At 46.3% G+C, this 16,081-nt stretch overlaps 1 long non-coding RNA gene across 1 annotated transcript in view; it reads right to left on the reverse strand.

Moving 5' to 3' along the window:
* Positions 1-1,729: 1,729 nt before the first annotated feature.
* Positions 1,730-16,081, reverse strand: part of LOC128591706 (uncharacterized) — a 114,169-nt gene continuing 99,817 nt past the window's right edge. The window contains exons 2-3 of the long non-coding RNA XR_008381635.1: positions 1,982-2,019; positions 1,730-1,837 (exon numbers count right to left, since the gene is read on the reverse strand). This is a non-coding gene — a long non-coding RNA (uncharacterized LOC128591706). The remainder of the gene's footprint in view (positions 1,838-1,981; positions 2,020-16,081) is intronic.

Here is a 16,081-nt window from a genome sequence, read left to right on the forward strand (position 1 = left end):
GAACCTTTTATAAGAAATCTCAGTTGGACTTGAAGCCTTTCACGAGCCCAGGTTTCATTTATGCCATTAGATACCTGCATGCATTGGGTAAATTTCTCTTCTCTTGTGGTCCCCAAGCATATTTGATTCCTGGACCCGTCAGCAAGTGACTTTAGTCACTTACTACAGATCAGGAAATGTTACTGATGGGTATCTGGCCAGTTCCTTTTTTCAAAGGGCTTTTTTATTGGCTTTATAATGTCAACTGTAATTCCTCAGTGCAGTTTGGACACTTCTGGAAATGCTATTCCAGACGAAGCAGGGGTAACTAGAGTCTTCATTATTTTATACAACAAAACAGATTCTTTTTGAACTTATGCAAATAACTGTATTTCCAGAAATTAAGAATACTTAATAGTGGCTTTTAAATTTTGGAGAAATGAAGGAGAGAGAAAAACTACACGTTGTTTCAAACTTTGCTTATAGGTACATACTTGAAAAGCTGTAAATAGCTCAAAAGTCAGAAAATTATTTTCTTGACTTCTAGAAAACAGAACATAGAAAGAATCAACCATATTTAAAATAAAAAGCCGTTACAAACTAGTCCAGGTCCACATAACTGATTTCTGCTCTGTTTGAAGTTAGGTTAGCAATACTCATAGACATGTTATTTTTCCAATGAAAATTAAAGGAAATACATAGTTAACTGGATTACACGAAAACTTCTTTATAAGTTTTGTTTAACATGCACAGACATTGTACAAATATTTTAGAATTTTTGACCTTTGTCTTGCCTTTAAAGAAGTTAGGTGTTTAACTTAACCTTAACATTCCATATGAACACTATGGGAGGGTAGTTAAACTTTATTTTCCTAGGGGTGAGGAAGTTTTGGAATACACAGGGGGTTGTATTTTACCTTTTACTTCAGAGATGGAGTTAACAAAAGTAGGTTTATTGTCAGAGCCGGATCTTCCTCTGCATGTTCATTTCTCTATTGGTGGGCTGCTGTCACAGAGGACTACCATGGGACCTTCCTGCCACCGTGCTGGGGCCCCCTCTCCGTGTAATTAGTAGGGGAGGGCTCTTAGGGAATGGCATCAGTCAGGGTGCTGGGGAGTACTCTCATCAGGGAACCAGATGTTACAGGGAAACAGTGAATTAAAACAGACAAACATTTATGCTAACAATATAGAGGGAAAAACCTAATTGCTGACAAGAACTAGGACTCAGGTGTCTCAAGTTATAAAATGCTGAGTCCTAGGGAATCTTTTTAAAACTCTTTTATATTTTTTTCCTTTCTTTCTTTTTTTTTGTTTAATACAGGATTGTTTTAGGCTGAGACCAATCTTTTAAGAAACACTGAATAAATGCAATAAAATGACACGGTAGACAAGGGACTGACATGAATAATACCTAAAAGTTGTTTTTTTAAAAATAAACCAAAAAGTAAAAAACAAACACTTCAGCCTTTAAAATATATTGCTCCTGCTGTTTATAAAATGAGTCTTTTCTTCCATATCCACATTGAGATTCTAGCACATTGATTAAATAATTAAGATTTAAAAAAAAATAAATAAAAGATCACATTTACTCTTACACTCTCATATTCTCAAAACTAGAACCAGAACACTTTCTCATATAGTTTTTAACAGGTCTATGGGTGACTTAACACTGCAGGGGTTGATTGGATGCCTGCTTTCATTTTAATGGTGTTTCTGGTGACAGGTGCAAACATACATTTCTGGGAGCCTCCAACTGGCCAGTAGGGTTGAGGCTTCTCATGCATCTAAAAACATTTGACAGGCTAATAGCCCAGCAACCTGAGGTCCTGGTCTCTTTGGCCTTCCCTCAGAGGCTCTACACAAATTATAACAATTGAATTCAACAATCAGTTACATATTTTTCTAAAAATTCATAAAAAACAAGCACAACAAAAATACCCTGAATAATTAAATTAATGTCTGCTGACACTAGTCAAAATTAGACTTTAAAGTGCCTTACCTCTGGAAGTGGACTCTCAGGTGAATATAGGAGTGATCCTCAATCAGTGTCCTGGGGGCTCCAGGTTCTCTAGCGACCCTGGGATGTTTCCAGATGGCACCTCCCATAACAGGGACCACAGCCTGTTCCCCTTCTTGAGGCCACCTTACCATCGGTAGAATGTGTGCCAACTAGAGTAATGCCAAGTGGATGCTGTATTAAAAGGTAAAGAGGACTGTGTTTTGTTTTGTTTTTTTCTTTGTCTTTTGTTCTAAATGAGTAATTGACCTTGGGTCTTTTGCTAAATGCTAGCACCTTATGTTAAGACTAATTGTTACATAGCAACCATAGTTTTTTAGCAGTCAATAGGAGGAACAGTTTTACTAAACTTTGTAGTCACTCTTTAATTGCCAGAAAGAGAGGGTTTAAAATGCAGGTGGGTTATTTACACTATAATGTCAATTTAAAATGAGCAAGTACAAAAGGGTCATGTAAGAAAGATCTAACTCCCACCCGGAAAGCGATGTCAAGAGCAGTGGGAGACATAGAGGATGTAAGAGAAGGTAAACAGGCTCGTTGGCAGGGTGAGGCAGGGGGACAGAATCGGTCTTTCACCAGGGGCTGAGAAATTCTCAGCGGCCATCCCCAGGGTGAAAATTGGCTCTTGTGCTCTAGCCACAACCAGTGGCCATAGCCTGGGTTAAAACAAATTGTACATTGACATGTTGACAGGCAACAAGAAAACAGAGATATTGACACCTAAATTTGGAATTGACAAATCTTTGAAAGGAATTCTGACAAACCATTGGAAATGGCAAACACAAATTTGACAAACAACTCACACATACTAGCCAAACAAACCGAAGACCCACCCTCCGTGAGTCCTAAGAAGACGACGTGACAGACTAGGGAATCACCCTCTGTGAGCCTACAGAAGAGAAAAAAACAGACAAAACAAAAAACCTTCTGTGAGTCCTAACAGGAAGGGCTGACAGACTAACAGATCTACACTCTGTGAGTCCAAAGAAGAGAAACTAACAGACTGGGTACGGAAAAGACTGACAAGTTTCACACAATCTCACTGACATGGAAGAGGGTGTTTACCAAGAGATAGAAAGACAAAAACAAATACACAGTGAGGACTCACATCTGTGAGTCCCCCACGAGACCCAGAACTCACTCCTGTGAACCAGACACAAGACCCAGGACTCATGCCCGTGAGTCAGAAACAAGACTCAGGACTCACTCCCATGAGTCAGACACAAGACCTAGGACTCACTCCTGTGAGCCAGACACAAGAACCCAGGACGGGGAGAGACATCTCACCCCCATCTGAAAACAGACCATGTAGTTGCGTCCAAATGGTTTAGTTTCCCCAAAAATACCTCTAGAGTTCCAAACAAACTTATAAAACTCACCTGGATGTTACTGATTAATCACCAATTTAAAAGTTTTGTAAAACTATGTCCTGGCTCCACACATCTGAGGACTCAGGGGTCAGAGGAATGTCTCTCTGAGGACTTCCCCTGCAGATGTTGGGCAGCAGTAGCCTAGGTGGGAAATCTGGCTGGGGCCTCCAGAAATGTTGTACTCATTTGCCACCTGTAAGAACGACTTGGACCCCAATTCAGGCATAAGTCAAATGGTGATTTATTACACCTGTGCAGGTGGGTCACTGCACCAAAGGGCAAACAGCCCTGAAATGAGGAGTAGGCTGATTTTGATACCATTTTTGTGCTGTGTTGGCAGGCAAGCTGGTGAGCACAGAGCAGAACGTGGCCAGTTAGCTCAGGGTTGGGGTTACAGAGTTGGCTCAGGAGGGGGCTATATCGTGGCAGTTGGCACCGGGAGAAACTTAGTTTGGGAAACTAACCTTGAGTAAGCTTTCACCATTATTTTATCTGTTGCTAAGAGTTTTTGAGAACTGAGGGAACATCCTTATTCTATTCTGAAACCTGTTACTGGATTTTGTCGTGGCTGGGGAGTTGGAGATGTGTGGGGACTCGGGCTGAGACAGTTAGGGGGCTTTAGAGGTCCTCTTGCTGGGTATTACAAGATAGGTACATGAATTAATATGGACTTGTAATAAAAAATTAGCCTAGGCCCAGGAGATATTAGCCTTCATAAAAATACATTTGCTAATAGAAATCAAGGATGAAGCTGAAAGCTTATGTATGACCCTTTGCTTTCTGTTTTTTCTGACACTTCGAAAATGAAGGTAGCGCTAATCAGTTCTGTCTTCCATTGAATTGTTTGAACCTAATATGCTGACTTAGGACAAATAAGGCCAATGAGTGAGTGCAAGATTTTGAAATTACAAAGGATCTACCTATCAAATAAACTGCTGTGGGAAATGCATAAATTGAAAATTATTTGGGGTTAGCTGTGGACTCAAGCTATGTGTATCTTCCTGTAATGCGTGGTTGATAAATCCATATGTTCAACAAATATTTATTGAGCATATATTATATTCTTGAACTCAAGCATTTGGAATCCTAGGAACATAAAAGTGAATGAAATAGACATGGTCTTCCTAAGGCTTTCTGTATACTTTTAAACATGGGCATTCAGAATAATAATTACACAAACTTTTTGCTACAACTTATTAAGTGATATAAAAGTTGAAAAAATAATGTTTTGAGAATTTGGTGTCTTCATGCAATAGAAGATAAATCAGACTGGCTAGAGAGATAGTTAGGAGAAGGGCCACCTCTGTATTTTCCTCGAATAGCATACCATATGGCCCTCACTAGCAGGGTATAGAAAAATCTGAAGACATTGTATCAGTTTTATTTATATTTATCCAATTAATTAACCTGTGACCTAGGAAATTAGTCATTCACACTAAGAAGACCTACACAAGTAAACACACAAACATCTTTCTCAATGCATACAACTCAGATGACCTGGCTTCTCTCACCCAAACAATGATAGCATAAATAGTCCTACTTATCAAAGATCACACCAAGACAAATCCAGTGTTTTACCCCAACTTGCAGTCAGGAGACATAAAAATGAGCCATTTTTGCCCCCAACCCTTCCTAACCATTCCAGTTGCTCAGGAGGCAGTCTAGTGGGGAGTCCCCTGCAAAGCTCCACTATACCATCTTGAACTGACATTTTGTCAGACATTGGGATATGGAAGCTCCTAAACCTCGCTGAGGACTATTATGTTTCCACCTTCCCTCCCCCCTCTCACTTAGCAAAGCAATAATGTTCAAACCCAGCCAAGTCAGAATTAGTCCGGCTAGAAAACAAACACAGAGGCTTGCCCAGGAAAGTTCCAAGACACAAATGTCACAATATCCAGAGGACAGCTTTTTCAGTTAGGGAGGAGGACAGCTGGGAAGCACCAGAGAAAGAGTGAGCTGAACTCAACCAGAGAAGCTGTGGAATCCACACAGGCTTGTAACTTACCTTCCCCATCTCAGAGGTAAGAGACGGAGATTCTACCAGTTTAGGGATCGAGCACAGGGAAACAGGAATCAGGATGCCATAAAAACAAGGTTGTTCAGCCTAATTCCACAAACAGAAAAAGATGGTGTAATTTGAGAGTCAGCTGTACTGGAAGAACCCTTCTCAGGCTTCCCTGGCTTCCCTCTGCCCAGGTCCCAGGGTCCATGCCCTCTACAACTACAGGTCATTGTTGTTCCCTGTTACAGCTGTCTCAAGGGCTGCTCATAATTGTCTGGGGTTGCAATTGCAATTGAGGCACAATTTGTGTAAACACAATCTTTGTAACAATTTCATTAGATCCTCTGAGACAAGCAGAATTTGGTAGCTGAATAATAGTGCTTTCCCAACTACATAATAACGTGGGGTATAATGCGTCCTGCTGAGGCACCCATCAATGTCACAGCTATACAATGAGATGGCAGGGTTACCCAGGGTTCTTCGTGTGTGATTTGGAGGGGATGAGTGGGAGCCAGTGTGGAACCCTGCCACTTTAGGCCTTTTCCTTTATGACCATGGTCACCGGGATCTGGACGCCCCCCCTTGGTCTCCCCATGATCGAGGGACACTCCATGCCCAATAACCATGAATTACCCGTTTGGGACAGGGCCACTAGTGCTTCAGGGCTTTCCCCTCCTCACCTTTGGTCCTTCTGGGGCTGCTGTGACAGCTGGTGTGAAAAGTGTCCAGGTTTCCCACAAGGGTGGCAGGTCTTTCCACCATCCTCAGGGCACCTTGGAGTGAGTGTCTGGGGAGGACATTACTGCAAAAGCCACCCCCAGTAATCTGGCCTTTTGGAACTCCCCTATGTTACGTATCCTGGCTGTTGAGGACAGAGGACGACACTGACAGTATCTGGGACATGTCTGGGGGCCTAAGGCCAACTTCTGGAGTTTCCTATGGGTTATCACAATCAGAGGTGTCAATCGTGGATCAATCACTATTTCTGCCTCGGCTGATCTGGCTCCATGTTGTCCAACTTCTGACAGCTTCAGTGATTCTTTCTCTACATACTGTTGGGCTTTCCTCCTTTCCCTGAACCCCTCTGTTACTTTGGCAAAGTTGAGTGGTTTCACCTGAATAGCTTCCATGTCCTTATAAAACACACTAGCATTTGGCTGTGGAGATGGCATCCTCTTTGACAGATGGAGATTCCACCCTGGATCCCCTTGAACTGTTTGATTCCCAGGTAGGAGCTTTGACTAGGGCACGGAATTGGTCTCCTTAGAGCTGACCAGCTGTCCAAATCCTGTTTCTCTCATCTACAAACATCAATGTGAGAGTAAGACACACTCATCCTTTCAGGTCAAATCAAAAACGATAGCCAGGTATTCACATTCCTCTGTGAATTTCCCAGGGTCAGCAAATAAACTCCCTAACTTTCATTACACACCTCTAGATGATCCATTGAAAATAGAACACGAACCCTCACAGGATGTCCTGTGGGTCCTGATACCTCCTGCAAATGAAACATAGAAGGAAAGCTAAGAACATCCAGAAAGGAAGCTAAAGAGAAGGGGTGGGATCCTATGCTGGTGGGGCTGAGCCTCGCCCGGGGCTGCAGCAGCAGCCACAGTTCTGATCACTGCCTCAAAGTCTTAGGCCTGTTGAAAGGCAAAGAGGCACTCGGATATCTCCCTGCTCCCTTAAGCCAACACTTTCCGGACAAGATTCACTATATTGGGTTTCATCCCTAAGGACCCACCAGCAGAAAGTTTCAGGACCCATGTTGTCCAGAAGCTTTCCTCTTCCATTTACTCCAAGGAGTTTTATACTGTTAACTCTTGACATTTAAGTCTTGAATTCACTGGGAGTTAATTTTCTGTATGATATTAAAGAGCACCTGTTTCTCTGTCAAGTGGAAAAGGTTTTTTCACCCATATAAGGAAAGGAAAACCCCACCCTGTTATCCCCAGCCCTGATTGGTCCATTTCCCCCTGCCTCTGACCTCACAGAGAGCCATTGAGGCTGACACCTATATAAGGCCGTGTCTGGGCCTGGGTCTTTGGTCGTTACAGCCCAGGAAGCTCTTTTGGTGACCTGCGGACTTGACCTCAGATAGCGTGTTTCCTTGATCGTAGTTCTTGCAGTTATCCCAGTGAGTAGTTTAGCATAGCGTAGATAGAATTCTTAGCATAGTGTTATTTGTTTTGTTAGCATAAGTTCACCCATTATTTTTATCCTTGTTAGCTTTCATTAGTAGTGTTAGCCTATTTAGTGCCCCAGTTAGTATAGTTTGTTATCTTTTTCAGCATAGTGAGCATTAGTTGTTGTTGTTTTTGTTGATTACTTAGTAAGTGTAGCTTATCTAGCATAGCGCTAGAGTAGTCAGGCTCCCCATGGCGCCTGGGGTGGCCTCCGTGTCTCTGGACAAGGAGGTCCTCCAGGACTACGAGTTCTTGAAGACCCTTGGCCGGGGCAGCTTCGGTGAGGTGAAGCTGGCTCGGCACCTTCCAACCGGGACCAAGGTGGCGGTGAAGATCATCAGCAAACACCGTGCTTGTGCGTCTTCGGAGCCTGAGATCATGAAGTGCTTGGACCATCCCAACATCATTAAGCTGCTGGAGGTCATAGAGGGTAAGGATCAGGTGTACCTTATCATGGAACATGCAGGTGGTGGTGACCTGGCTGACAGAATAGACACATCTGGCCAGATGGAGGAGGGGGAGGCCCGAGCCATATTCTTGCAGATACTGAAAGCCGTGGAGTACCTACACGAAGAGGGCATCTTGCACAGGGATCTGAAGCTTGACAATATTTTGTTAGATTCTCAAAACAATGTCAAACTAGCTGACTTTGGTTTGGCCATTACCTTCACCGAAGTTGAGACGTTCACAGCCTTTTGTGGTACAGCCCGGTATTTGGCCCCAGAAGTTTTCCTGAGGCAGAACTACAAGGGACCAGAGGCAGAAATCTGGAGCCTTGGCGTCATCCTCTATACGTTGGCCGCCGGGACCGCCCCATTCTTCGGAAGGGATTCGGAGGAACTGAAAAGGTCAGTCTTAAGTACCACCTATACGACACCTGCTTTCACCACCCCCGAATTAAAATCGTTTCTCCAAAAGATCCTAAACCCTGACCCCAGCAAAAGGCCCAGCCTCCGTCAGATGATGGAAGACCCCTGGATCCAGGCTGGGCAAGACAGCCAGAGGCCACGCACGGCACTGACAGACATGCCACCAGAGACCGCCACTCCGCCAATTCCCGGTGCCACTTGTGCCCCCCAGCCTGGTCCGGCGTCCTCTCCCTCCCCCAGCACCAGCCGCCTTAGGGGAGGCCCAGAGGGAGACGCAGGAGCTCAGGCCCGTCCCGGACAAGAGCACTCCCTCCCGGCGGCTGGGCAGGTAGTGGTAGTGGAAGAGGACAGCACTGAAGCGGTCCAGGGCCGGCGGGGGTGCGCGAGGAGGATTGCCAGTTTCTTTTGCAAGATGTTCTGCCTCCCGCTGGCCCAGAAGATCCGCCGCCGCAACAAAGTGGTGCCTGTGACCAACCTGGAGACCTGAGGCCCAGACCAGCCAGGGTGGGGCGGCCAAGCTTCCTCCTTTCATGTCTTACAGTTTTGGCAGATTTTCAATAAACTGACATCGACATTGTATCTTTCTCTGTGTGTACATGGGTGGGGCGCAAGGTGAAGTTCAGGTGCGTGTGGAATGGAGACATAAAGCTAACACCCCCAGCGCTGCAGGCAGATGCAGCTTGCTCTCAGAGATGTGTCGCCTCTGAAGAGCTGACCTCATTGATTGTGACATGAATGGTGCGCGGCATAGGCAGGGATTGGGGGTGGGTGGTCATAGGGAACCAAGTTTCAGAAGTCCTGACATCCAAATGGGAAGGGGCCTCGAAGGAGCTGCCAAGGTCACAGCAACGCCAGAGTCTCTGGGCTGTGTGCAGGCCCGAGACGCACACTCCGTGTGTGGCCTCCCCACACTGATGTCACTTGGTTAAGCTTTTCAGAAGGAACAGCGGAGACTTAGGTTCCGGTGGCCTGTGTTGACAGCCCGCGTTGCACAACAGGGTGACCAGGTTAAGGACAATGTAGGGCACATTTCCAAATGCCTGAGAGCCCACCTTAAATGTCTCCTTGGAGGGCAAGAAGGCCCTGAGCTTATGGGATCCTGAAACACGGTGTGGGAGGTCAGGCAGGCAAGGAGTCCCAGATGGGTGAGGGCCCAGACAAGCAGCCTGAGGCCTGCGGAGGCCCCCTAGCCACAGTGGACTGAGCGGAAGCACGGCCTAGACTCCCCCTACCCACAGCCACCTGGGACAACCATTGAGCCTGGACCGTGACTCCTGGGCACTTGTCCCCTCACTGCCCTTCCCTGCCTTTTCTTCCATGGTTGTGGGGGGCAGGGCGAGAGGGTTCTTAGACATCCCACTCCTGTTTCTTCCAAATCTGTACAGATAAATCTCAATCCGGAAAGCCGAGTCCTGGGTATTTTGCTGTTTTGGGTCCTCCCTGCCCAGCTGGGGCTGTGTACACCCTGGTGTAGGCTGCAGGAGGAGCTTAGTACTTGGAGTTAGTGAGAAACACTTAGTGGAAAGGGGCCTGGAGGGAACTACCATGGTCACCCCAACAGCCACACAGGAGTCTCTGAGCCGTTTGCAGGGCCGGGATGCACACACCCGTGGATGGCCTCCCCACCCTGATGTCACCTGGTTAACATCTTCGCGAGGAACCATGGGGTCTTGAGGTCCTGCTGGCCAAAGTGCCCAAAGGTCCCCCAAGGGGGACCACTTGTCCTGCTGTGTTCTGACTAAATAGTGTAATACTTGAACTTTTCTCTGCCATCTTTCCTCCTTTTTATAACAGCAGCACAATTGGGTCCCTCTAAGAGGCCTGAGCCAGGCTTGGGCCTTGGTCCCACACAAGACCATTCCTCTGTGTTCATTCCTTTCTTTGCAAAAACACATTTCCACACTCATGACCTGTTTTACCTCTCTTTGTAGTTTTTTTTTTTTTTTCTTCCAATGCACACATTGAATCATCTTTGAAAGAACCTCTAACTTAGATGGTAGTATACATATACTTCCTCACTAGGGGCACGTTTATGGCCTTTTCCATAACACTTCCTCCTCCTTGGTTCACCCCATCTGCCAAACCACGTGCATCCAGACTCCCAGACTTTCCATCACCAGTCACTTTATATAGCGGTGAAAACCCTAAAAAAGGACAATCTCAATTCTCCTGTACGGAAATAGGTATGTGAATTAGCATGGACTTGTAATAAAATAGCTTAAAAAATTAGCCTAGGCCCGGAAGATATTAGCCTCCATAAAAATACATTTGCTAATAGAAATCAAGGATGCAGCTGGAAGCTTATGTGTGACCCTTTGCTTTCTGTTTTTTCCTGACACTTTGAAAAGGAAGGTAACGCTAATCACTTCTGTCTACCACTGAGTTCTTTGAACCTAATATGCTGACTAAGCACAAATAAGGCTAATGAGCGAGGGCAAGGTTTGGATATCACTCACAGAGGACCTACCTATCAAATCAACTGCTGGGGGAAATGCAGAAACTTGAAACTCTTTGGGGTTATCTGTGGACTCAAGCTATGTGTACCTTCCTGTAACCCGTGGTTGATAAATCCATGTCTTCAACAAATATTTATTGAGCACCTATTACATGTTTGGATGCAGGAATATGCAATCCTAGGAACATAGCAGTGAATGAAACAGACATGGTCTTCCTAAGGCTTTCTGTTTACTCTTAAAGATGGGAGTTCCATGAATAATTACACAAACGTTTTGTTACAACTTATTAAGTAATATAAAAGTTGAAAAGAGAATGTTTTGAGAATTGGGAGTCTTTGTGCAAGAGAAGATAATTCAGAGTGGCTAGAGAGATAGTGAGGAGAAGGGCCACCTCTGTATTTTCCTCGAATAGCATACCATATGGCCCTCACTAGCAGGGTATAGAAAAATCTGCATACACTGTCTCTGTATTATTTATATTTATCCAATTTATTGACCTGTGGCCTAAGAAATCAGGCATTCACACCAGGAAGACCTACACAATTAAACACACGAGCATCTTCGTCAATACATACAACTCAGATGACCTGGCTGCTCCCACCCGACCAATGATAGCAGAAATTGTCCTACTTGTCACAGATCACACCGAGACAAATCCAGTGTTTTATCCCAACTTCCAAGCAGGAGACCTAGAAATGAGCCATTTCTTCCCAACCCTTCCTAGGCATTCTAGTTGTTCAGGAGGCAGTCTAGTGGGGAGTCCCCTGGGATGCCCCTCAACCCCACCTTGCACTGACATTTTGTCAGACATTGGGGTAGGGAAGCCCCGAAATCTGGCTGAGAACTACTATGTTTCCGTCTTCCCTTCCCCCTCTCAGTTAGCAAGGCACTAATGGTCAAACCCAGCCAAGTCAGAATTAGTCGGGCTGCAAAACAAACACAGAGGCTTGCCCAGGAAAGACCCAACACAGTGATACAAATGTTGCAATATCCAGAGGACAGATTTCTAGTTCGGGGGTAGGGCAGCTGGGAAGCACCAGACAAAGAGTGAGCCGAACAGAACCAGAGAAGCTGTGGAATCCACAGAGGCTTGCAATTGACCTTCCCCTTGGTAGGGGTAGGGGAGGGAGGAGAGAGACAGAGGTTCTGCCAGTTTAGGCATGGAGCACAGGGAAACAGGAATCAGGATGCCATAAAGACAAGGCTGTTCAGCCTCCTTCAACAAACAGAAAAAGATGGCCTGGGTTGAGAGTGGCCTGTACCGGAGGAACCCTCTCAGCCTTCCCTGGCTTCCCTCTGCCCAGGTCCCAGGGTCCACGCCCTCTACACCTGCAGGTCTTTGTTGTTCCCTGTGACAGCTGTCTCAAGGACTGCTCCTAATGGTCTAGTGCTGTGATTGCAATTGAGGCCCAATTTGTCTAAAAAGATTCTTCGTAGCAATGACATTGGAACCTCTGAGACAAGCAGAAGTTGCTGGCTGACTAATAGTCCTTCCCAACTACATAATAACTTGGGGTATAATACCTCCTGCTGAGGCACCCATCAATGCCACAGCTACGTAAGGGGATGACAGGGTTGCCCAGGGTTCTTCATGTGTGATTTGGAGGGGATGAGTGGGAGCCAGTGTGGAACCCTGCCACTTTAGGCCTGTTCATTTATGACCATGGCCACCAGGCTCGGGACACCCCCCCACCCCTTGGCCTCCCCATTATCGGGGGACACTCCGTGCCCAATAACCAGGATGTCCCCTTTTGGGACAGGGCCTCCAGTGCTTCATGGCTTTTCCCTCCTCAACTTTGGTCCTTCTGGGGCTGGTGTGACACTCTCTAAAAGTGTCCAGGTTTCCCACAAGGGTGGCAGGTCTTTCCACCATCCTTAGGGCACTGTGCGGTGAGTGTCTGGGGAGGGCATTGCTACAAAAGGCACCCCCAGTATTCTGGCCTTTTGGAACTCCCCTGTGTTACATATCCCGGTTGTTGGGGACAGAGGAGGCCACTGACAGTATCTGGGACATGTCTGGGGGCCTAAGGCCAACTTGGAGTTTCCTATGTGTTATCACAGTCAGAGGTGTCAATCGTGGATCAATCACTATTTCTGCCTCGGCTGATCTGGCTCCATGTTGTCCACCTTCTGACAGCTTCGGTGATTATTTCTCTACATATTGCTGGGCTTTCCTCCTTTCCCTGAACCCCTCTGTTACTTTGGCAAAGTTGAGTGGTTTCACCTGAATAGCTTCCATGCCCTTATAAAACACACTAGCATTTGGCTGCGGAGACGGGATCCTCTTTGACACAGATGGAGATTCCACCCTGGATCCCCTTGAACTGTTTGATTCCCAGGCAGGAGCTTTGACTAGGGCACGGAATTGGTCCCCTTAGATGTGACCAGCTGTCCAAATCCTGTGTCTGTCATCTACAAACATCAATGTGAGAGTAAGACGCACGCATCCTTTTAGGTCAAATCAAAAACAATAGCCAGGTATTCACATTCCTCTGTGAATTTCCCAGGGTCAGCAGAGAAATTCCCTAACTTTTCATTACACATCTCTAGATCACCCACTGAAAAGAGAACCCGAACCCTCACAGGCTGTCCTGTGGGTCCTGATACCTCCTGCAAAGAACATAGAGACGGAACGTTAAGAAAGTCCAGAAAGGGGTCTAAAGAGAAGGCGTGGGATCCTATGCTGGTGGGGCTGTGCCTCTCCCGGGGCTGAAGCAGCAGCCACAGTCCTGATCACTGCCTCAAAGTCTCAGGCCTGTTCAAAGCCAGAGGCATTCGGATATCTCCCTGTTTCCTAAGCCAACACTTTTCCACACAAGATTCACTATATTGGGTTTGATCCCTCAGGACCCACCAGCAGGAAGTATCAGGACCCACGTTGTCCTCGAGCTTCCCTCTTGCGTTTACTCCTACGAGTTTTATACTGTTAACTCCTGACATTTAAGTCTTGAATTCACCGTGAGTTAAGTTTGTGTATGATATGAAAATGTCACTGTCCAGAGAGAACAGCCCACATCACAAACTCCCAAAGCTTCAGACGCTGACCCGGATGTGGCGAGAAGGGAACACTTTTACATTGTTAGTAAGACTGCAAACTAACGCAGCCTCTTTGGAAAGAAGTATGGAGAGTCCTCTAAGAACTCAAACTAGACCTTTCCTTTGATCCTGCAACCCCATTAGTAGGCATCTACCCCGAACAAAGAAGAATTATTTTATCATAAGGATATTTTCACTTGATGTTTTATCAGAGCTCAGTTTACAACTGCCCAGACGCAGAAACAAACTAATTGCTCATCAACACATGAATGGATTACTGAAGTCTGGTATGTGAGTATCATGGAATAGTATTCAACCATAGAAAGGTGGAGAATTTCTATCGTTTGTATTAACCTGGATGGAGTTGAAACACCTTCTTCTTAGGAAAGTATGTCAAGAATGGAAAATCAAGTACGCAATGAACTCCATACTAATATGAAGCAGTAGGTGAAGTAATACCCGCCCAACCAGGAGAAAATCTCAAGTTTGGGGGAAGAGGGAGGAGAAGCGGAGGCGGGATTGGTGTGTTCCCAGTGAATGGGCACAATGTAAGGGTACGTGGCACACCTCCCGGGTGTAGGACACAGCTACCACAGGGACTTTACCTAAAAAATGCAAACATGGTAACTTATTAATCGGAAATAACAAAATAAAACTGAAAACTGAGTCTGCTGAGGTCATGCGAACTATTAGCCTTAACAAGCCCTGAACAAGGTTCCAGGAGGAGCTGAGATGGGGGGAACGCACAGACTCAACTCTTGGCTCTAGGGGTTCCTGGAAGTGCCTTGAAATAAAGCAGCGCAGGTCCCAGAGCCAGACAGATCTGCTAAACACCCTGCCACTGGAGCCTTTCCTGCCTAAGCCTCCAGTTCTGACCTCACACATGTCTGCGCAGGCTTGAAGGAGAGAGGTGAGCTCACAATGAGCAGTGGTCAGGACTGGCTGCAGAGTGAATGGACACATGGACCAGCAAAGACAGGTGGCAGCAATAGCTGTTAGCTGCCCTCCATGTTTCCACACTCCCCTCTTCCTTAAGGAAGAAACCCTCGCTTTTGGGGGGTAGTACATTTTCCTAGGAAAACATTTCCAGCTTCTCTTGCCTCTAGGTATGGATAATGGGCAAACTTCTGGTCAGTTAGATGTAGAGAGAAATTGTTCTAAGCTCCTGGCAAGGCTAATGACAAAAAACCAGGTGAGCTGAAATGTCAGCTCTTTCCCTTTGAGGCTGTGTGGAAAGCAGATGTGACAGCTGGAGCTCCAGCAAGCATTTTAGAACCTGAGTCCCCTAAAGTACGTAAGCCATGTAATAGCACGATGACATAGAAAGACAGAAGTCTGGATCCCTTATGAATAAGGAACAGCCAAACTACCCCCGTATGAAATGTCACACATGACAGCGAAATGAACCTCTCTATTGGTTAAGGCAGGGCCATTTTGGTTTTGTCCCCAGTAAGTTGACTTAACTCATCTCCACGTTTATCCAATCAGGAAGCTGCTAAGCTCTTAAAAACACAACTACCTTTCTTTTACCCTTACATCCCAGGTAGCAACAGTGAGCTCAAGCTTGGCCTCTGCTGCTCCAGCCAAGCAGCCAGGAAGGGCCCTGAAGCTCTCCCTCCCCAGTGTCCTGCTGAAAAGCTCCATCTCTCTGAAGGTGTGGCAGTGTGTTGCCAAAAATGGCTGCTGGCCTAGCTGGGATTTCTATCACCAGATGGTGGTCACTCTCTCTCTTTCTCTCTTTGACTTTCAGATCATGGGGCAAAGGTTTCTGTGTGTTTTCTACTCTGGGGCATCCCCTGACCTAGAGAAGGCACAGGGAGGTCTCACAGACACGCGCTGCTAACTGGATGGCTGGTCAGGAGGAGCAGGGTGGGCATCTGCTCAAAGCAGACACCTGCAAAGGGCTGCGGAGCTTGCTCTGGGGGTCAGGAGGCCTTGCTTTCAGCCCTGCTGGGTGACCCTGGGCACATTTCCTCACTTATTCACCCTAAAGGAAACCACCCTTCTTGGACTCTGCTCTGCATCAGGCACTATGCCCAGGGCTACAAGTGCAGAGATGAAAGTTCCTAAGGTCACTGAGCCGGCCTCTAATGGGACAGAGGGAGAAACAAAGATCACACACCACGGGGACCAGCACTGCCTGAGCCGGGGTGGCGGGAA

The sequence above is a fragment of the Nycticebus coucang genome, chromosome 8 (assembly GCF_027406575.1).
Source record: "Nycticebus coucang isolate mNycCou1 chromosome 8, mNycCou1.pri, whole genome shotgun sequence".
Taxonomy (NCBI): Eukaryota; Metazoa; Chordata; class Mammalia; order Primates; family Lorisidae; genus Nycticebus; species Nycticebus coucang.